We start from the raw sequence: 21,543 nt of genomic DNA, 5'->3' as shown, positions 1-21,543 counted from the left end.
ACACTGCACAACTCTGGGGATGGGAGCAGAGGACACTGTTTGCATAGACCTCAAGGTAAGTGGTGTTTCCTGAAGTTGTGCAGCCTAGCAGCTCTGCAAGACTCTGGTCTGGGCCATAAGAACTGTATTAGTCCATTTTCATGCTGCTGATAAAGACATACCCAAGACTAGGTAATTTATAAAGAAAAAGAGGTTTAATGGACTCACAGTTCCACGTGGCTGGGGAGGCCTCACAATCATGGTGGAAGGTGAAATGCATGTCTTACATGGTGGCAGACAAGAGAGAATGAGGGCCAAGAGAAAGGGGAAACCCTTTATAAAATCATCAGATCTTGTAAGACTTATTCCCTACCACATGAACAGTATGGAGGAAACCACCCCCATGATTCAGTTATCTCCCTCCAGGTCCCTCCCACAACACATGGGGATTATGGGAGCTGCAATTCAAGATAAGATTTGGGTGGGGACAGCCAAACCATATCAGGGACAAAATCATGAGTAAGATATGGGCCCTGCTTTTTCCATCCTCTCTGTTCTATTTCTTAGGAGAGTTCCTTAGTCTAAAACCTTCTTTGTAACTAGAAATATCTATGCCCTATATAAATTCCAAGAGTTATACATGTAACAGTTAGCTTTCCCTTCTATCCTTACAAAAACAACTAAAGTTTAGTTCCTTTTCAGAGAAGTAACACCCCTCACTGAGCATTATTTTATTAATAAGGCAAAGTGCTATTCCAGCTGGATAAATCAAGTCATAGCCTTTGCCCTTGGGAAATTCAATGAGGTCCAAAATAAAATCCTTAAGTTTTGCATATCTAAATTTGGCCTTTGAACAGAAGAGGAGTAGTAGCAATTGAACATGAATCTGGGGACCAGGACCCCTAGAATCTAGCCTGACTAGGCTTTCTTGGGGAATGTACCAGTTAGGTTGGGGGTAAAACAAACCACCCCAAAGCTTAGTGGCTTAAAGCAATGAACACTCATCATTTTTCATGATTCTGTGAGTCAGCTGAGCAGTTCTGATCTAGGTTGGTGTGCAGATCTGAGGTGTGTAGGTGGCTCAACTGGGGTTGGCTGGCCTCCCTCACATACATGAAATTGACAGGCTGGTTAGTTGAGGATGACTTAGCTGGGATGGTTTGTCTCTGCTCCATGTGATTTCTCCTCCTTCAGTAGGCTAGCCCAGGCTTCACATAATGTTCTCAGCATGGTGGTCTCAGGGTATCAAAGAGCAGCAAGAGAAAGCAAGCTTCAGTGTGAAAGCCCTTGAATATTTTTTCTTGTGTCACATTTGCTCTTGTCCCATTTGCCAAAGAAAGATACATGGCTAAGCCTTGAGTCAGTGCGAAAGGTATTATCCAAGGATGTTGTAGAGAGAGGTATGAACAAATTGAGGACCAGTGTTGTAACAATCTACTGAAAAAATTAATTTAATTTTTCCTTATCTCAGTGTTTACCAATATGATAATATTAATAACACTTTCTTGACCTACTTCCCAGGGAAGAAAAAAAATAAACACATGGAAGAAACTGCTGTATATCATTCAAAGAAAAGGGACAATATAACTATTATTTATTTTACTTCGGTTTACTAATCTACCTTTTTCATGTCTCGTCCACAGCATGGCTAATCTATCTGTGGGGCAATTAGGAAGCCCACTTAGTGAAAATTCCTATCAAAAATAAAGGTAACAATTTCAAAATAAAATTGTTTGTTTTCATAATTTTCACCAGTAAATTGGTACATTTTATGGGTTGTGTGTAAGGATACCCACTAAGGATGTAACTAGCAGGATTCTTCGAGAATAGAGACCCAGGAATGTCTAACCACACGCTAACTTTCACAATTGCCCTTATATGTTAGACTTGGCAGATACATTTTGGTTTTTTGTTTGTTTGTTTGGAGAAGGAGACTTGCTCTGTCACCCAGGCTGGAGTGCAGTGGCACAATCTCTGCTCACTGCAACCTCCATCTCTCGGGTTCAAGTGATTCTCCTGCCTCAGCCTCCTGAGTAGCTGGGATTACAGGTGCCCACCACCATGGCCGGCTAATTTTTGTATTTTTAATAGAGATGGAATTTCACTATGTTGGCCAGGCTGGTCTTGAACCCCTGACCTCAGATGATCTGCCTGCCTCAGCCTCCCAAAGTGCTGGGATTACAGGCATAAGCCACTGCGCCCAGCCAGCCACCGCTCCCGGCCTACATTTTGTTTTAAATAATTGCTCAGCACTGCACAAGTTGAACACCTGTTATAGCACTCGGAGGACTTAATCAGATAAAGAAAATGACTAGGAGTTTACAGTATATGTTTTCTTACTTTTTCTTTTTTTTTTTTAATGAGATGGCATCTCGCTGTGTTGCCCAGGCTGGAGTGCAGTGGTGCAATCTCGGCTCACTGCAGCCTCTGCCTGCTGGGTTCAAGCAATTCTCCTGCCTCAGGCTCCTGAGTAGCTGATACTACAGGTACCCGCCACCATGCCAGGCTAGTTTTTATATTTTTAGTAGAGATGGGGTTTCACCATGTTGGCCAGGTTGGTCTCAAACTCCTGACCTCAAGTGATCCACCCATTTTGGCCCCCCAAAGTGCTGGGATTACAGGCGTGAGCCACCACACCCGGCCTACAGTATATGTTTTCATTCCTGTTTGCATGGTGCTGAGAATTGCTGAAGACAACACCACTTCTGGAAATTCACACTCAATCTTACTGGAACTAAGATTAGCCAAGAAAAGGATTACTTCATTCTTACTAATAACTTATCTTTCCTACAAATCGTGGTCTTCGTTATTTAACTTGATGAATAAACATTTATTGGGCATCTGCTGTGCATGAAAAACTGAACCAGAGATAGAGATATGGATAAAACACAGTTTTTGCTCTGCTGGCAACAAACTATACGGCAAATCCAACAGATAAGTGCTCCAGGGAATATTGAAGAAGAAATGATTTACACCAACGGCATGAACTAGAGAAAACTTCTTGAAGACAACTTTTGTTCCGAGCTTTGAAGAATAAGTAAGACTTCTCAATGTGAGAAAGGGGAGAGAGAATTCCATACAGAGGTAACTGTATGGTAAACAGAGGGTTAAAGTGTATGGCATTTTTGAGGGAAAAGATTACCCAGGGTAGTTGGAGTGTGGGGTATGTTATGGGAAGTAGAAAAGGAGGTGAGGCCAGCTTGTTAAGACCTCGGAATGTGATATTAAAGGGCTTACATGAGGGCTTTAAAGGCCCTTGATTAAAACATTCTCATGATTATAACTATTTTAGAAGTGTCATTCTGGCTTCTGGATACTGACACAATGGGGACCCAACAGGGGCTCCTGGCTATCTCTGTCAACCTAGTTGTGGGAGTGTCTCAGAAACGGTACAACTGATGGATCTGAGAACCTAATGTGATAATTGTGAGAAGTTTCTAGAGGGACAGCAAATGATTGGAGCCCAGTGTGCGTGTTTGCGACTGCAGACTGCAGGGGAAAAGGGAAAGTGCTGTAGGTGGGGAAGATTTTATCTTGGACTGTTTTCCTCCCCTGTATTCCTATGGGCAGATTATAGACTTCCCCAACTCCACTGCAAGACAGAACAGTATCACTAGTCCTGCACCAGCAGGAGATGAAGCTTGTGGGTACATCAGGGGAAAGGAAGGAGATAACAGGTAAAGATACACCCACATTCCTTCTAAGAACTGCCACACCTCAGCATAGTATTGGAGGTCCTGGCCAATGTGATAAGACAAGAAGTACTAGGTATAGGATTTGAAAGGAAGTAGCAAAACTGTCGTTATTTACAGGTGATCTGATTATCTACATAGAAAACCTCACAGACTTAATAGAAAAACTTTTAGAACTAATACTTACGTTCAGCAAGGATGTCAGGAACAAGATCTGCTTATAAAACTCAGTTGCATTCTTCCACAACAGCAACATTCAACCAGGAAACCTAATAGAAAATAAGATAACTTTCACAAGAGCAACACAACTGAAAAATCAACTTAATATTCAGAATAAATTTTTGGAGAAAAATATAAAACTATTAAAGGACATTAGACTTAAGCAAAGAGATATGCCATATTGGTAGACAAGACTACTTAACGTGTAAAGATAACAATTCTCCCAAAATTAATCTAAAAATTCAAGACACTTTCAGTATAGTCCCAACAGAATTTTTTGAGGGAATAAAAAAAGCATATTCAAAATTTATGTAGAAGAAAAAAACAAGGTCCACCATCAGTTGAGCCAATTTCAGAAAAAGAACAAAGAGGAATGACTTGCCCCAGTATACTCCAATGCTATATAATAAAACATTATGGCACTGTGGTGCAGAAGCATGGAAATAGAGTAAGGGTGAAAAAGTGTCAGAAATTCATATGTATGCTTATGTGTTTGGTTGTATGTGCACCTGATGTATGAAAAACAAGTACATGGGGAAAGGATGGGTTGCTTAGTAGACAGTGTAGGGAAGATTGGCTCACTACATGGAAAAAAATTAAGCTGCATTCCTAACACCATAAGCAAAGGTGAACTTCAGAAGAATTAAAGATATGAATGTGAAACACCACCCTACAAAACATAGATATGCATGTGTATGTATATATATATATGTCAGAATATATTTATGACCTTAGAAGTGGGGAAGAATTTTTTTAAAAAACATTCAAAAAGTGTAACTGTATTCCCTGTACCTTAAATTGGTGACTATGTCAAAATTAACAATAATGACGATGGCAGGTATAGTTTTCTAAATGAACAGACAGGTGATAGACTGAGAAAAAATATTTGAGACTCCCAAAACCAGCAAGAGATTATTATACAGAATATATATGAAAGTCCTACAAATCAATCAGGAAGTCCTACAAATCAATCAGAAAAAGAGAATGCAACAGGAAAATGGGCAAGGATATGAATATGTGACTCACCCCAAAAAACCCACTGGTTTTGCTCAACCTCACTAGTTTTGTTTTTTGTTTTTTGTTTTTTTTTGAGACGGAGTCTCACTCTGTTGCCCAGGCTGGAGTGCAGTGGCATGATCTCGGCTCACTGTAACCTCCACCTCCTGGGTTCAAGTGATTCTCCTGCCTCAGCCTCCCGAGTAGCTGGGGACTACAGGCGCCCGCCACCATGCCCAACTAATTTTTGTATTTTTAGTAGAGACGGGTTTTCACCATGTTGGCCAGGATGGTCTCGATCTCCCAACCTCATGATCCACCCGCCTCAGCCTCCCAAAGTGAACCTCACTAGTTCTTAGATAAATGAAAATTAAAATACTAGTAAGATTAAGTCTTTTTACCCATGAGGTTGGAAAATTAGGAGACTGGATAATACCAAACTCTGGCAAGGTTGTAAAGAAACAAAACGGAAAGGAAACAAACACTATATTCTAGGGCATGTCAAAGATAAAGCCAGGCACCAGTTAAAGCAGCCAGGACAGGTTTTATTCAGGGACTATTGCAATAAGGAAAAAGAGTAGAGCGTGAACGGAGCTCAATACCTGATGCAAAGTGCTGGAGACTATTTAAAGGTTAAGGGAAAGGCACTGTGGGGTGTTAAGGGAGGGTTAGTCCATGTGATTACGCCACCTGGATTTGTTCATTGGTGCTTATCCGAAGGAGAAACACACTTCTCCTAAAGTAAGGCATCCATAGCAGTTAGGCCCTTATCCTCCTGGGAGAAGAGCTATAGCTCCCTGAATATCTGCATTTCAAAGAGAGGGCTCTCAGATCCTTGAGGAGACCGTTTTGGGTGGGAGACTTACATCTCAAAGGGCAAAGGAAAGATTTATAATTGTCAGCTTTCTAAAATAGCTGCTCTAAGAGGGAGCTCAGGGGCCTATCTGCCTATCACCAGGTTTTGGCCAGAATAAACAGTAAATTCTTCTGGCAGCATTGAGCTTCCAGGCAAGCATTTTAAGGGAGGCTGGGATCATCCTAGGGACATGGCCTTAAGCTGCTAGAAGCCATGCTAGAGTTTGGTCAAGTCTGTTAGTGCGGGGGTTTGGACAGAGTCATTATGGGCAGAGAGTTCTGCAGTTCGCAGGCACAACCTAGACGTACTTTGTGAAAATAAATATGCATCAGCAATTCCGCTCCTAGACATACGCTTCCGAGAAACTCTTACACAGGTCCTAAAGGATCACGGACAAAAATACTCACCTCACTGTAGTACTGGTAGCAGGGAGCTGGGGCATTTGCTAGGGGAATGGATAAGTAAATGCGGTAGGTAGGTTTAAAAACCAAACCACACAAAATAACATATTTTTGTTAAATACAGTGAACTGCAAGTTTCTCTTCAAAGAATCAGCACGTCAGTAGTTTCAGCTCTCTTATTCTTTGATTCTCCATTTTAAAGTTTAACTTCCTGGTTCTCTTTGCCCACTTGCTTCTAGTTTAAGCAAACAACTTTCCCTCTAGTCCTAATCAGTAGTTCACATCTCTTCCCCTGGTCACCTGCTCCGTCTTGACTCATTCTGGTCATCTTCTTTGACCTGAGTCACCCTTGGTCACCTGCTCTGACCTAAGTCACCTTTAGTTACCTGTTCCTAACCGTCCTTCCTACTAAACTACTCACTCAGCCACTCTGACTCATACCCCTGCCCTCTTTAAAATAGCCAATCGAAATTAGCTTAGACTGTGCGGTTCAACCCTAGCCAATAGGGGAACGACACAGCAGCAGGGGCTACCTGTGTCAGGAATCAGAACTCCTGCCCCTCCCCTGTCCAGGTGTGCTCTCGCCATTGTTCCATCTGTGATGAGCACCCTTTCTGCAGAAAGTAAAAATTGCCTTACTGAGAGAATTAAATTTATGTTCGAGTGCTATTTCTTTGCGGCACCAGGGAACAAACATTTCTAACATTTCGTAAGTTCACATACATACCCAAGAATATATTATCACAATATCAGAGTGACAGCATGTGGGAGGAAGGAGAGTGAGTATCAGAAATGAAGGTTGGGGGGAAAGCAAATAAATAAAACAAGAGCAACTCCTTACACGATGGATAATGAGTGAGCCACATACTCCACTCACTACAGTTGCAGTCAGAAACAGAGAGAGGGAGAGAAGAGAGGGGAGAGGATGAGAAGGTGGGAAAAACAGAAAATATGTCACTCTGGCAGGATGGACAATGACTGAGAGGCTAGGGTGGGAAGAGGGGATGGGGCAGTGGAGGTAAGAGATGACAGTGGTTGGAAGTAGAGCAGAGGCAGCGGAAATACAAATAATCAATGCTGATTAAGGACCTATCATGTGCTAGGCACCGTTAGGTTCTTGCATTCTGTTTGGGGATGGATCCCAGAAGCCCCCTTAAGATGGAAACACTGATATGGCGAATGTGGGGTGGAGTTCAGGTTGATCCCAAAAGTCCTAATCTGGGCAACTAGGAGGATGATGGTGGCTTTAACTGAACTGAGAAATAAATAAGAAGGGAAATACACAAATTCACATTCATGGCTTGGGATCTCCCAATCCATCACTTTGAAAATCAAGATTCTGAGAAGGCATTCCTATTTAGGAGGAAGAGGAGTGACATTCATTGTGTGGCTAAAATAACTGTTATTTTCATAACAATACCAAGTCTGAGTGCTTATTACAGGTTAGATAGTGTGCTTAAGATGTTTACACTCATTAGCTCATTCACAACCCATAAAATAGGTATTGCTATAATCATTTTATTGATTAGAAAACTGATCTTAGTGAAGTTAAGTACTTGCCCCAGGTCACAGAGCTTCTGATCCTTAGCCCTAATATGTATGGATTCCACTCCACAGGCGTAATTTTTATATAATTGTCAAAGTAGCCCATGAATAGACTTATTATCTTCATGTCTTCATGTATCTCTAGTAAGTGGTAGAGGTGGGATCCAAACCAAAGTTTGTGCTTTTTTTTTTTTTTTTGAGGTGGAGTCTTGCTCTGTTGCCCAGGCTGGAGTGCAGTGGCACAATCTCAGCTCACTGCAACATCCGCCTCCTGGGTTCAAGCCTCTGAGTATTCTCCTGTCTCAGCCTCCTGAGTAGCTGGGATTACAGGCACCCACCACCAGGCCTGGCTATTTTTTGTATTTTTTAGTAGAGATGGAGTTTCCCCACGTTGGCCAGGCTGGTCTCAAACTCCTGACCTCAGGTGATCTGCTTGCCTCGGTCTCCCAAAGTGCTGGAATTACAGGTGAGAACCACCGTACCCGGCCTATAGTCTTTTCACGACACACATCTGCATATCTCTCTCAACTATTGCTCAAACTGCCTCTCATGCTGCCCATTCAAACTCTACCTACAGAGGAAAAGAGTCTAAAGAGACATATTAACCAATTGCAATCCATAGACCTTGTTTGGATCCCAGTTCAAACAAATGGTTAACAAAAACACTTAAAGGATAATTGGGAAACATGATATTAAGGAATTATTAGTGCTTTTTATGTGTGCTGATAACATCATGATTATGTCTAAATAGGGCAGTCCTTTTTAAAGAGAAATATCTATAGGTGAAATACTAACTACAATGGTTCTCAGATCAGCAGCATCAGTATTACCTGGGAACTTATTAGAATGCAGATTCTCAGGCCAGACCTACTGAATCAGAAACTCGGTGGGTGGAACCCAGCAATCCGTGTTTTAACAAGCCCTTCAGGGGATTCGAATGCATGCTAAAGTTGAGAGCCACTACAATAATGTGATGTCTTGAATTTGTTTCAAAATAATCTGGAGAAGGGTTGATGGGTATATAGGGATTCATTATAACCATACTGTCTCCTTTTTTTTTTAAGAGATGGGGTCCCCCTCTGCTGCCCAGGCTGGATTCAAACTCCTGGGCTCAAGCAATCCTCCTGCTCTACCTCCTGAGTATGTATTCTCCACTTTTATATGGGTTGGGAAGTTTTCCACAATACAAAATTTTCAAAACTCCAAACAGTTTTCTCTGCAGTGCCGCCTAATGGCTCTCTCCTCACTGCTCTTGTCTCTCTTTTTTGCCTGCTCCCCTCCAACTGGAACATTTCCTCCTGGCTTCAGAAATGGCTGCTCTCCTTATTTTGTTTATGTTTATCATTATTATTTTGAGATGGAGTCTCGCTCTGTCACCCAGGCTGGAGTGCAGTGGTGCGATCTCAGCTCACTGCAACCTCCGCCTCTCGGATTCAACTGATTCTCCTGCCTTAGCCTCCCAAGTAGCTGGGACTAGAGGTGTATACCACCACACCTGGCTGATTTTTGTATTTTTAGTAGAGACAGGGTTTCGCCATGTTGGCCAGGCTGGTCTCAAACTCCTGACCTCAAGTGATTCGCCCACCTCGGCCTCCCAAAGTGCTTGTAGAAGCCACCGCACCTAGCCCTTATTCTGTTTATTTGCCTCAAGTTTCTGAAATCTTAGGAGCTTCTTCTGTTCTTGCTCTCTCTCCTTGTCCTCTCTGTAAAAGTCTTTAAATGGCCCTTCTCATATCATTCAGTCACCGTTTCTCGCGACTCAGCGTTCTTCTTCCTGGCTTCTAGTTTCTGTGCACTCTGGTTTGCAGAACTTGTTGTCCAAGACCTTGTCTTTGCACATGCGCTGAGTGATCTTTCTGCTGCTTTTATTGGCACTATCGACAGCTTCTTTTCTTTCTCTTAGAAAACATTCACCTCCTCCAATTAAAACAAAATTTTATGTGATTGTTTTAGTTTGCAACATATCTGCCATTTAAAAAACCCCAAACAATACAGAAGTGGAACAAGTAAAAATGTCACCTTGTTCCCCAGAACACTATCTTCATTGCTAACTTCCTAATGCTCTCGCCTATCCCTCTGTGATATCTGAGTTCATTCCTCCTCTGACCTCTGCCTTAGATCCCCCAGGACAGCATGTAGAGTATGGAACCAAAGATCACAGCCCATTGATTCTTCAGGCTGAGGGGTGGAGTAAGTTAAAGGGACAGAAGTAAATAAAATTGAGAAGGCTGGGCCCAGTGGCTCATACCTGTAATCCCAGAACTTTGGGAGGCTGAGGTAGGAGATCTCTTGAGCTCAGGAGATCAAGGCTGCAGTGAGCTATGATCATGCCGCTGCACTCTACCCTGGGTGACAGAGTGAGACCCTGTCTTAAAAAAAAAAAAAAAAAATAGAGAAGAGAGCAAAAGAGAGCCAGGAGTGACTGGGAGGAGGATGGTTGGCAGCTGCTGGAAGTGAGACAAGGAGTTAAATGTCCTTTGTGTCCAGCTCCCACAACTCCCCCACCTTTCCCTTGGTCTTGATCATGGCTTTTGATCTCTTTGGGGAGCTCCAAGGTGCAGAAGCTTCTTCAGAGAGTCTGCTGATGAAGCACTGTTCAGCATGTGGACTTAGAATGAAGCCTCCTTGACCACCGCTATAGCAGCTTCTGCTCTTGGCTATGGGCTTGGACCCATTCTAGAGGGCTCCCTTCCCCAGTGTGGCCAGCCCTGTGGGTATACTCACCTCCTCTTGTTGTCCCCATTAAGCCATCAAGCCACTGACTTAACAACAGTCTACCTATTGTCATATATATCTGCATCCTTCAAGTTGTAGTTTTGCTGCTCTTCTAGGAGTTTCCTGACCTTCTAGAGGAAGTCACTCAAGAAATTTGACTCCCTGTTTTAAATCACTAATCTTTCCAGGCTTCATGACTTCTTGGAACTTGTCTTAAGATTTTATCAATGTTAAAATAATTAAGACTATGTAGGAATGTGGGAAAGTGTTTATAATCCAATGTTAGTTTTTAAAAAAGTAGTATATACAATAGGGTATCTTTTCTCCATAGTAACTAGGTATATTTCTCTGTTGACATGGACAAGAAGAAGGGAACGTGTAAGAATGAAGAGTCATTATCTGGTAGGTTGGATTATCACTTTTTTTTTTCTTTTAAAAGTTCCCTCTTAATAACTCTTTATAAAAATCCCTCTCCCTCTCCCTCTCCTTCTTTTTTCGGTCTCCCTCTGTTGCCCAAGCTGGACTGTACTGCAGTGATCTCGGCTCGCTGCAACCTCCCTGCCTCGGGCTCCTGTGATTCTCCTGCCTCGGCCTGCCAAGTGCCTGGGATTGCAGGCGCGCGCCGCCACGCCTGAATGGTTTTTGTATTTTTGGTGGAGATGGGGTTTCGCCGTGTTGACCGGGCTGGTCTCCAGCTCCTGGCCTCGAGTGATCTGCCCGCCTCGGCCTCCCGAGATGCTGGGATTGCAGACGGAGTCTCTCGCTCACTCAGTGCTCAATGGTGCTCAGGCTGAAGTGCAGTGGCGTGATCTCGGCTCGCTACAACCTCCACCTCCCAGCCGCCTGCCTTGGCCTCCTAAAGTGCTAAGATTACAGCCTCTGCCCCGCCGCCACCCCGTCTAGGAAGTGAGGAGCGTCTCTGCCTGGCCGCCCATCGTCTGGGATGTGAGGAGCCCCTCTGCCCGGCCTCCCCATCTGGGAAGTGAGGAGCACCTCTGCCCGGCCGCCCATCGTCTGGGATGTGAGGAGCACCTCTGCCCGGCCGCCACCCCGTCTGGGAGGAAGTGGCAAGCGTCTCTGCCCGGCCGCCCATCGGCTGGGATGCGAGGAGCGCCTCTGCCCGGCCGCCCCGTCTGGGATGCGAGGAGCGCCTCTGCCCGGACGCCCCGTCTGGGATGCGAGGAGCGCCTCTGCCCGGCAGCCCCGTCTGGGAGGAAGTGAGGAGAGCCTCTGCCCGGCCGCCCCGTCTGGGAGGTGAGGAGCGCCTCTGCCAGGCCGCCCATCGTCTGGGATGTGAGGAGCGCCTCTGCCCGGCCGCCCTGTCTGGGAGGTGAGGAGCGCCTCTGCCCGGCCGCCCCGTCTGGGAGGTGAGGAGCGCCTCTGCCCGGCCGCCCCGTCTGGGAGGTGAGGAGCGCCTCTGCCCGGCCGCCCTGTCTGGGAGATGTACCCAACAGCTCCGAAGAGACAGCGACCATCGGGAGCGGGCCATGAGGACGATGACGGTTTTGTTGAAAAGAAGGGGGGGGAAGTGTGGGGAAAGGAAGGAGAGATCAGATTGTTGCTGTGTCTGTGTAGAAAGAGGTGGGCATAGGAGACTCCATTTTGTTCTGACTAGGAGAAATTCTTCTGCCTTGGGATGCTGTTGATCTATGGCCTTGCCCCCAGCCCCGTGCTCTCTGAAACATGTGGTGTGTCAACTCAGGGTTAAATGGATTAAGGGCGGTGCAAGATGTGCTTTGTTAAACACATGCTTGAAGGCAGCATGCTCTTTAAGAGTCATCACCACTCCCTAATCTCAAGTACCCAGGGACACAAACACAGCAGAAGGCCGCAGGGTCCTCTGCCTAGGAAAACCAGAGACTTTTGTTCATGTGTTTATCTCCTGACCTTCTCTCCACTATTATCCTATGACGCTGCCATATCCCCCTCTCCGAGAAACACCCAAGAATCATCAATAAATATTTAATTAAAAAAAAAGAAATATGTAATACTCTAACACAAGAAAATAGATTTAGAGAGGTTACTCTCTAAAAAGTGAAAGTGTTAGTAATGAAGTCAGTTCGCAAATTCAGAGTTGAATAAAACCTATTTTGTTATAGGTATATACAAATTTTACCTTTTTAGGCCGGGTGCGATGGCTCACACCTGTAATCCCAGCACTTTGGGAGGCTGAGGTGGGCAGATTACCTCAGGTCAGCAGTTTGAGACCAGCCTGGCCAACATGGTGAAACCCTATCTCTACTAAAAATACAAAAATTAGTGTGGTGGTGGGCACCTGTAATCCCAGCTACTCAGGAGGCAGAGGCAGGAGGATCGCTTGAACCCAGGAGGTGGAAGTTGCAGTGAGCTGAGATTGCACCACTGCACTCCAGCCTGGGCAACAAGAGCTAGACGCAGTCTCAAAAAAAAAAAAAAAATTTCTGCTTTTCAGAAAATGAAATATACATACTAATCTGCAACATACACACACACACACACACACACACACATAAAGTTATGACAGGGTCTTGCTCTGTGGCCCAGGCTGGAGTGCAATGGTGTGATCATGACTCACTGCAGCTCCAACCCCCTGAGCTTAAATGATTGATGCTCCTGCCTCGGCCTCCCAAAGTGCTGGGATACAGGTGTGAGCCACCACACCAGGCCTGTATTTTTCATTTAATATATTTTGGATATGTTTTCATGTCAGTATATATAAGTTTATGAATGCATTGTTTAACAGCTGTAAAGTATGTCATTTCCATAATTTATTTATTGAATTCTCTGTTGATGGGTACTTAGATTACTGCCAGTTTTTCACTATTAAGAACAATGCCTTGGTGAAAATCCTTATACACATAATCTTTGTACATTTATGAGGGTAAAGTCCTAGAACTTGAGTTGAGTCAAATCACATAACTACAATAAGTATTTTGACAGAAATGATCAAATTGCCCTCCAAATAAATAACGGCAACTTGCATTCTCACTAAAAAAAAAAAAAAAAAAAAAAAATCACTTGGCTGAGATGTTTCCCTGTTTCAGTTCAACGTTTAAAGTTATGTTTCCAGGCTGAGTGCGGTGGCTCATTCCTGTAATCCCAACACTTTGGGAGGCCAAGGCAGGTGGATCGCTGGGGGCCAGGAGTTTGAGGCCAGAATTTGTGGCCAGCCAGGCCAACATGGCAAAATCCCCATCTCTACTAAAAGTACAAAAATTAGCTGGGCGTGATGGCAAGCACCTGTAGTCCTAGCTACTTGGGAGGCTGAGGCACGAGAATCAGTTGAACCTGGGAGGTAGAGGTTGCAGTGAGCTGAGATCATGCCACTACACTCCAGCCTGGGTGACAGAGCCAGACTCAGACTCAAAAAAAAAAAAAAAGTTCTGTTTCAAGTCTTGGCCAGGCATGTTTTGCCCAGCATCAAACTCTCTGGGTGGAATCTTCACAAAAGCACCATGTTGCTCATTGCCCTGGAAGAGGCCACGGAGTTATCTTTCATTTCCCTGCACCTTCCTTCTTGTTGGGACAATGGCTGCAAGTTAGCACTGCTCCTTCCATAACTTTTCTGTGCCCTTTCCCCTAGTTTTTAGCAGTTCCCTTCTGCTGACGGCTAGTTATATAAGACCTATTATGATGGGACTTCTGTCATTCACTGCCTCTGAATTGACTTCTTTCCTATGAACTGGAATATCTCAGGGGTGACTTGAACCCAGGGAGCCTTCTTATCACAGACAGGTCTGATGCCTCCGCTAAAAACAAACATCTCTTACAGTTACGAGCACCAATACACTTTGTAATTATGGACTATGATGTCGTTCCTAAATGTCTCCAAATAATTTTACAAATATTCACTGGGATTAAGTGGCATGGTCCCTATCATAAAAATGGAGTTACGGAGGTATTTCCCCTTCACCACTGTCCTCAGGGGATACAGAATTTCTAAAGACAGGCCAAGTTTCTGGGGTTTGAACTTTCTGATTCTTTGAACATTCTTTAAGAACTCCAACTATATCTTGCTATCATTTCTACTGTCCACAAAGTCCTGGACAGTAAACAGAGACATGTAAGATCAAAAAGTTTTGCATAGCTGTGTCAAAAAACAGAGATGCTAACATAAATAATCCAGTTTTAATCACAGTAAAAGGAGCCCCAAACTCTTATTTCAAGTGGGGCAGGCATAAAGAAGTAACTCACCAGCTAGGATTTCTTTATGCATCTCAGCAGGCTTGCCACGCTGTGTCTTCTTGGGGAAGTGTCTCTAGTTTGCTAGCTGAATTGCCGTGGGTGAGAACTATGAAGCCTTGGCTGACTACCTGCTCTGCCAGCCACCAGATACACCTGAGCCCTTTCTCAGTGCTTGAGAGGAAGTTGGATACCTGCCAGGGCTGGCTTCTGGCCGGAGAGGCAACTCAGCTCAATTGGTCTACTGGGAAGCTTGCTGACTTTCACCTGTCCAAGCTACAAAGCCAGCAGTGTTAACTGCAATAGGCTTCCAGCCCACTGAGCTCTTTGTCAGGCACTAGAACCTAAACAAGGTGGCCTGGCTCAGTCTACAGACTCCAGCTGGAAGAGAAGCAGAATTGTGCTGCATGCTCCTAGTACCCTATACCCAGTGCAGATGAATGCAAACTAAAATGTAGGCAACTGGGTGTTGCTTGTCAGTTTTCTTTGGAAGCACCTGAAATGAAGGAGTCAGCTCGTGAATTCCTGCAATGGTAGAGAGCTTGAGTGCCCAAGCAAGAGGAAATTACCAATAATTTCAATAGTATGTGGCATCTCTGAGCTCAGGAATACCTTCTAGCTACAAAATTCCAGTGATCAGGCATTTCCCATGGAAAAGAGGTTCTAAGCCTACTTGTTTAGAAGTCTTCAACTTATTTCAGTAATAAGACTGGGTTTGTTATGACCAAAGTTACATTCTATGAGAGGCCAATGTGTGGGGGAAAGGGATATCTGGAAATCTCTACTCATTCTTCCCTGAGGGTTCCTGGAAGTTGATGGAGTTGCCCAAACCAGGGTTGGAATTTTGGGAGAAACAGCTCCCCTTGATCCAGTCAGGATGTTTCTACAGAGGACAAAGACCATTGACATAGTTCTCATTATGTGCCGCCGTGCTAAGTTCTTCATATGTCTAGCTGATTAAATGTATTCCTCCCTTTCTCCCTTTGGGGTATACTTACTCTAGGACCCTCATCTCTATTTTTCTCTTTCTCTTCTCTTTTTTTTTTTGAGATGGAGTTTCACTCTTGTTGCCCAGCTTGGAGTGCAATGGTGTGATCTCAGCTCACTGCAGCCTACACCTCCCGGGTTTAAGCAATTCTCCCACCTCAACCTTCTGAGTAGCTGGGATTACAGGCATGCGCCACCATGCCTGGCTAATTTTTGCATTTTTAGTAGAGATGGGGTTTCACCATGTTGGCCAGGCTGGTCTCGAACTCCTGACCTCAGGTGATCTGCCCGCCTCAGCTTCCCAAAGTGCTGGGATTACAGGCATGAGCCACCGTGCCTGGCTGGACTCTCATCCCTTTAACCAGGAAGAAATCAAGATTCAAAGAGGTTGAATGACTGGCCCAGAGTCACACAGGGTGGTGAATGGTGGAGTTGAGTTTCAAAACCCAGGTTCATATGATGCCAAAGCTCTGCCCCCTATACCATTCTGCCTGCCTGACTCCGAGCGGAAGTTGTCAGATTTGATATTAGCACTACTCATGTCAGGCTGGCACTTGTGAGCTTGCTGGAACGTGGCCTGTGAATACACTGTGGTTTAGAAGATGGGTGGGAGAGGACAGTGCTTCAGACTGAGAAGAAGAAGAACAAGAAGGATATGAACCAAATCCCTGAGGCTAGAGGAGAGTGGGTTCCCCAGTAGGTGTGAAAAAAGAGAAGGCTGTGAGAAACCTTAAGCTATTACAGTCTAATTATATCTCCTAAATGTCTGAGTGTCAGCTAACCATGACGTTGTGAATAATGCACCTGGAAAGAGGTGACACTATTGCACCAAGGTTTACTTCACGTAAAATGCTAAGTTTCCCCGTGCATAGAAATTTGAATTATTATGATGTTTAAATTAATCACGCAGAGTGCTTTATGAAAGTCTCAGTGAAGAGCTGTTATTCACCACTCAACAGAAGTAGGAGCTGAAGGACTCAGGGATCAAGTGACCAGACGAGAATCATCATGGTAACTGGTGTCAGGTATGCAGTGAGAATTTACAATCCCTTGTTGGAATCCAGTTTTTATTTTCTTAGATTAGTAAACCGAAGCTGAGATCAAACACACTTCCTTTCTTGTGAAGTCCACTCTTAGGAGTGACATCTTATGTAGGACAAATGCCGTTATTTATTTTTTTCCCAAAGCGCTCTCACATATACGGCCTCATCCCACTGCCAACCCTGTGTGGAGTTAGACATTCTTATTTCGACTTACAGATTAGAAAACAGAAGCAGAAACACAGCAAGGGACTTGCTGACATTCCACTGCTGGCTCCTGGCAGACTCAGAAGCCTGGCATTCTTTCCTCCAGGTCACACTGTCCTCCAACTGATCCTGCCTGAAACTGAGCAGGGCAACGAGGGTTCACACGGGGGTTATGTCTCCAAGCCATCACTGTGAAAGGGAGGAAGCAGATGTGAATAAAACTACAAAACTGGCTATATTTTAAAACACAGACATTGGTACCCGGATCAATAGGTCTATGTGAGTCTTGGCCTAGAGTTTCCCTCAGCCACTGCCCAGTCAAAGGATACCGTGCGGACTTTTCCTTCCTTCTTCCCTCCTTCCTCCCTCTTCTCCCTTCCTCCCCCTTCCCTCTCTGCCTCTGTCTTGTCTGGCCTTCCTAAGTCAAAGCAAAGCTCGTTAATGTAACAAAAGAGCTATGTGGTATGGCTCACATTCTCCTTCCTTTGCTTGAGACCTATGTCGATTCAAAGCGCTGAGCTCTCCTTTTGGCAAATGTTCTATCCACTGATCACAGAGTATGATACAGGGTCCCTTGGTCCCTCAGACACAGCCATATCCCATGCTGAGCATTATTTGATTGCTAGAATCGGTACACGTGCCTCTGATTAACAAACAAACGATTATAGCATCTAGAAAATTGGAGAACCGTAGGCCAGGCATGGTGGCTCATGCTTGTAACCCCAGCACTTTCAGAGGCTGAGGTAGGCAGATCACTTCAGGCCAGGAGTTCAAGACCAGCCTGTCCAACATAGTAAAACTCTGTCTCTACCAAAAATACAAAAATTAGTCAGGTGTGGTGGCGCACGCCTGTAGTCCCAGCTACTCAGGAGGCTGAGGCAGGAGAATCACTTCAACCTGGGAGGCGGAGGTTGCAGTGAGCAGAGATCACACCACTGCACTGCAGCCTGGGCGACAGAGGAGACTGTCCAAAAATAAAAAATAAAAAAAAAGAAAAGAAAAGAAGGAAAACTGGAGAATCCTCCTCTTAGAGGCACCCAGTAAGAAAACATCTCCATCTGAGGTATCTCTAGGACAGCCATGAAAAGAGCCTGCCTGGGCCTTGGAGACAAAATCATCTGGGTTCCTCATGAACTAGAAAAGATTCACCTTCTCCAAGCCTCAGATTCCTCATCTATAAAATGGCAAACCTAACACTATCCCTGCAGGTTGTTGTAAGAATAAAGTGTCAAGCACAGTGGCAGGCAAACGGTAGGTGCTCAATAAATGTCTATTTTCCTCCCAGCAGTCCTTTCTTTAGCTTCCCAATTGAGTGCATTCCCAATTGAGTGACACCATTTGAAGAGTTCATTCTTATCTTAAGAAATAAAATTATCACCTTAAGAAACAAAATTCTCTATACCCTAACCTTTATGCCTGAAAGGCTAACAACTTGCTATGTCAAGGCAAATGCCACCAAATGGCACTAGGTTTGGGAAAGAAGAGCCTGGTATGTGCTGTGCATTTCAAAGTTTTTATGAAGTCATAAAACATAATCCTTATACTGATGATGTTTTCCTCACCACCCCAGGACAGAGTGAGCCCCTCTCAGTTATATCTCAACCTTCTATTGCACTTATTAGAGTTGTAATTATATAGTTATTCATGAGATTATTTGTTTTATGTTTGTGCACTCTCCAAGAGCCTAGCATAGTGCCTGGCACATAGAAGATGAATGAATAAATGAATGAATGAATGAATGAAGAAAATGTCCACTGGCCTTATCACCTTCCAGCCATATATCAATTCTATGATGACTCAGGGGTATGGATTACACCTTCACTTTACAGAGAATGAAAGCTTGCATCACGGTCAAGGTCAGCCATTGAGGAAGTGGTGGGGCAGGCACTTCAGCCAGCCCAGACTTCCTAACACCAAATCCTTGTTCATTCCGGCTTCTCTGCCCCTTGACTCACCAGCCTCACCCTTGTGTCTATTCAGATGGTAACATCCTGGGGGGTACCATTCCCTGTCTAGGCATGTCATTTGGTGGCCAATTGCCACATTTTGAGTGCAGAAGGTCTACTTTCTACCCTAACTCATTGAGCAATGGGTTATTTATTGGCTGACAACAGCCCCAAATGATGATGGCACAGCAAGCCCTTGCATGTTCATCTGCACAAGCCTCAGGAAGCAGACAAAGGATTCCCAGAGTTGGGGACTTAAGCTGGTTGAGTCTGTGCTGTTTGTCACGAGGGGATCCTTGACATTCAACTTGAATACCTGTGGTCATTCCATTCATAATAATAATAATAATTCTCTCAAAGCACTGGGGCAACTGGGCCTCAGTCTATATGCTCAATTCCCTTTTAATTGTTATCCATTCTTTACTAATTAACCAAGTTTCTGACACAGACATGCAGTAAACATCTCAGCCCTGTTCATTCTGTCTATGAAACCCAGTTCACAATCTAGCCTTACTGGTCTATGAAGTCCACCTGTTTCTGCCATTTTAACCTCTCCATCTCTGGGGATCTCTGGAGAACACTTAGAGGTGCCTGTTCAAGGAGACAATGAACTTAATGTTTAGACAGACATGATGGGTGAACACCTGGAGTGGGAATACCAAAATGTGTGTGCATGGCCCGGTTTACCTTTAACTGGTTGTGACATGTGCAACAAGTGATTTCACCTCCACAGGTTCAGTCTCTGCATCTTTGAGCCTGTAGTGGTTTCTCCCCAAGCTCTGTGTTCCTCTAGTCCATTTAATCTTCTAAACAGACAGACTGCCCTCGATGACACATCAGAACAAGAGAAACACTCCTGCACCACTCCAGAGCTCACTCGAGGCCCTCTATCAGGCAGAAAAGATTATCCGTAAGCCTACTGTGGTCTGGAAGTGCTTGTAACAAGATTGTCTTTGTAACAACTTCCTTAAGGAGACTTCAAAGCCCTTTATTAACCCACACAGTAGCTAAGCTGGTAGGGACAGAGCAGTAACACCCCTTGAAATGTGGGTGGCATTGGTGGCTCTTGGAGGAGAAGCTACTCCGTCCCTCCAAACCCACCACAGGCAAGTGGCTTCATTGGTCACTAAGGCTGGCCTGAGAGTGTGCACAGGCTGAGGGTCAGCACAGATGTGAGATCAGAGACGGCCTGTCTGGCTGCTGTGGCCAAGAGAAGAGGGCATGACAGGCCAGGTCACAAAGCCAGGGGTCCTGTACCAGAACTGGGGTGGACACCCTTCTGCAGCCCATGTGACCTGAGCAGTGCGCGTAGGCAGCAGTGAGTAGGATCATAGAGAGGGGAGGAAACCGAGCCCAGGGACACACGGAGGGCCCAGGGAAGCCAGAAGCACAAATGACTACAGTGGTGGCAACAGCAGTGGGAAGATTTAGGGGGTATTAGGGGCAGCAGGTTAACAAGACTAGAGAAACACTCCTGTTTCTCTAGCACAGCCTGTAGGTCTAGCACAGCCTGTAGGGACGGAAAGCTGTGAACCCTTTCCTCCCCCATCATAAAGGTCACAGCTGACACTCAAATAACAAAAGACAGGTCAACAAGTGACACAGGAGACTTCAGAAATGAAGACCCAAAGACTCAGGGAGAACTGTGTTTCTGCTTAGGTTTGATGAAGAATATGGATGGCCATATGGAAATGTGATTGGACAGAAGGGTGTGATCTCATAGTGATAGATTGAGGGGAACCCAGCAAGGCCTGTCTGTTCCGATTCTTCTTGACCTCTCTGTGTAGCATTGCTTTCTCCTGGGTATGGGGCAGGACCCCTCTTAAATGAGGGTCTTTAAAGGAGAAGGGAGAGGGGAGAAAGTGATGTTTCTAGGTTTTATGGCTTGCTGTGGAGGAGAGGGGCTCTAGTTTCTATGACGTGCCTGGGGAAGAGGGATTCTGGTTTCCACGATTCACTTAGCGGGAGAAGGAGGAGCAGGAGACAGGAGGATGGGAGAAGGTCAGAGAGACTTTGTTTCTGAGGCCTTTTCAGTTTCCTTCAGTTCAAAGTACTCAGCATGCCAAGGTGCCATACTTTGGGGTATCATGTTCTGAGCCCCCCCATAAAAGTGCCTGACACACAATGGGTGCTCAGTAAATAATGTAAGTCTCTTTCTTCTGCTGCCACCCCAAAAGAGGGACCCTCTCTCCCAGCTTCCTAGTGAGGACGGAATGACGTATTGAACCAGCATGAGTTCCATCTACTTACCCATTACTAGGGGGAACGCTAATAAGCTCTTCATGTGTACCCCACTGTGCTGTTCTCCTATTCTCAGTTCATCTCTTTGCATCTCAACTTGGAAGGTAAGAACCTAATCAGGATGCACTGAACAATTGGCAGAAACTCATGTGAATGTAGCTGTCTTGTCCAGTTCCTTAACCTGTGCTAAGTCCAGGCAGGCACCTGAAGAAAAAAAAAAAAAAAGCGTGAAGGAGGCTTTTGCCCAAATGGCACTATACTTGGGGGATTCTGAGTAGGGCTGAAACAGCCTTTGCAAAAATTATAACTGAGGAAATTATGGCAGTGACAAAGATCAGACCTAAATGACTCAGTCTTTCTTCTAACCTTTATGCTGTCCTTATTCATTCCTGGGCATAGGCCAAACTCACCTTAGAAGGGAATTCAGTTTATGGTGTGACTCAGAAACAAAATCAATAATAGCCCTTTCCCAAAAAGACCCCCTTCTTGCCTAGGTACCAGTCTGCCTTTGTAAGACTAATTAATTAGTTACAACATTAGAAATTATGGTTTAGGGGT

At 44.7% G+C, this 21,543-nt stretch overlaps 1 long non-coding RNA gene across 1 annotated transcript in view; it reads right to left on the bottom strand.

Annotated features, from left to right (window-relative positions):
- Window positions 1–14,606, bottom strand: part of LOC103892538 (uncharacterized) — a 49,872-nt gene extending 35,266 nt beyond the window's left edge. Inside the window, exons 1-4 of the long non-coding RNA XR_656738.3 lie at window positions 14,577–14,606; window positions 7,436–7,496; window positions 6,677–6,757; window positions 3,859–3,940 (exon numbers count right to left, since the gene is read on the bottom strand). This is a non-coding gene — a long non-coding RNA (uncharacterized LOC103892538). The remainder of the gene's footprint in view (window positions 1–3,858; window positions 3,941–6,676; window positions 6,758–7,435; window positions 7,497–14,576) is intronic.
- Between the last annotated feature and the right edge of the window lie 6,937 nt (window positions 14,607–21,543).

Source organism: Pongo abelii, chromosome 16, assembly GCF_028885655.2.
Source record: "Pongo abelii isolate AG06213 chromosome 16, NHGRI_mPonAbe1-v2.0_pri, whole genome shotgun sequence".
Taxonomy (NCBI): domain Eukaryota; kingdom Metazoa; phylum Chordata; class Mammalia; order Primates; family Hominidae; genus Pongo; species Pongo abelii.
The sequence above is the reverse complement of the archived record's forward strand: the minus strand, read 5'-3'. Positions and strand labels throughout refer to the sequence as shown.